This window comes from Kogia breviceps, chromosome 2 (assembly GCF_026419965.1).
Source record: "Kogia breviceps isolate mKogBre1 chromosome 2, mKogBre1 haplotype 1, whole genome shotgun sequence".
NCBI lineage: Eukaryota > Metazoa > Chordata > Mammalia > Artiodactyla > Physeteridae > Kogia > Kogia breviceps.
In genome coordinates, this window is record NC_081311.1 from 73,704,140 (window position 1) to 73,705,708 (window position 1,569).

The window sequence follows — 1,569 nt, forward strand, 5'->3', positions numbered from 1 at the left end:
ACCCTTTGTTGGAATGCTTTACACTTTCCACAGAACAGAAACTAAAATAACCTGTTATACAATTAGTCACAAATACAGTCCTCGAGTTTTTTTGCTCATACACATGAGTATTGTCTAAAACATGTCTTCTTTGTAGCAGCTAGGCCCTGCCACCACTGTGCTTGGCTGAGTTCACAAATCTGTTGTAACCTGTAGTTTCCCTGTCACTTCTCTGGCTCTCCTCTCCTGCTAAGCTTTGTTTCCTGGCAGTAATCAAAACCTCCTGCCACTGCCATAGCTACTGCTGCTGCTGGAACTACCATAGCCGCCTTGGTTTTGGGGTTTGGCAAAGTATTGGCCTCCACCACCATAGGGGCCAGAACTTCTGCCTCCAAAGTTTCCTCCTTTCATGGGTCCAAAATTTGAAGATTGATTGTTGTAACTGCCAAAATCATTGTAGCTTCCACCACCTCCAAAACTGCTTCCATCATTACCAGATCCATTATAGCCATTTCCACTGCCACCACAGCCACCGCCACCACGGCTGCCACCAAAGCCACCTCGACCACTGAAGTCTCCCCCACGACCAAAGCTGTCATTCCCACCAAAACCACCTCCACGACCGCCACCAAAGTTTCCAGAACCACTTCGACCTCTTTGGCTGCAGAGGCACTAGCCATCTCTTGCTGAGATAGGGCTTTCCTTACTTCACAGTTATGACCCTTCACAGTGTGGTGTTTCTGAATGACAGTCTTGTCTACAGAGTCCTGGTCATCAAAGATTACGAAAGCAAAGCCTGTCTTTTTGCCACTGCCTCGATCAGTCATGATTTCAATCACTTCAATTTTCCCATACTGTTCAAAATAATCTCTTAGATGATGTTCTTCAGTGTCTTCTTTAATGCCACCAACAAAAATCTTTTTCACAGTGAAGTGGGCACCAGGTCTTTGAGAATCTTCTCTTGAGACGGCCCTCTTTGGTTCCATAACTCTTCCATCCACCTCGTGTGGCCTTGCATTCATGGCTGCACCCACCTCTTCCACAGTGGCATACGTGACAAACCCGAAGCCTCTGGAGCGTTTGGATCCCTTGTGACCACACAATCTGTGAGCGTTCCCCACTGCTCAAAATGGCTCCTCAGACTCTCATCGGTTGTTTCAAAGCTCAAACCTCCGATGAAGAGCTTCCGCAGCTGTTCGGGCTCTTTGGGTGACTCTGACTTAGACATGACGGCCGTGGAGGGGGGCGGGGGAAGACGTCAACGGTGCTTACTCGGCGGCGTCCACGAGCAGAAAGGCTAGCATACGTTTTTAAGTTACCAAAAGACCTTAGAGACTATCCTCAAGCTGACACATACTAGAAAACATAATTACTGTTAAAGTATGTCCGAATAATGATAAATTTGGTTAAACCCAAATTTACAGCTTTCATCATCTCAAACACCTGGTAGATACAATGCTAATTTATTCAGTCAATACACCTGTGTAAGTTCAGGAAGAACATGCCCAAATAGAGTAAAAATGTATGCTTGTATTATACTTAATTCTGATAACTGAGAAGACATCTGTTTTTATTAAACCAATAATTTTA

At 45.2% G+C, this 1,569-nt stretch overlaps 1 pseudogene; it reads right to left on the reverse strand.

The window, feature by feature from the left end:
• Nucleotides 1-252: 252 nt before the first annotated feature.
• On the reverse strand, nucleotides 253-1,207 carry LOC131751375 (heterogeneous nuclear ribonucleoprotein A1-like; annotated as a pseudogene).
• Between the last annotated feature and the right edge of the window lie 362 nt (nucleotides 1,208-1,569).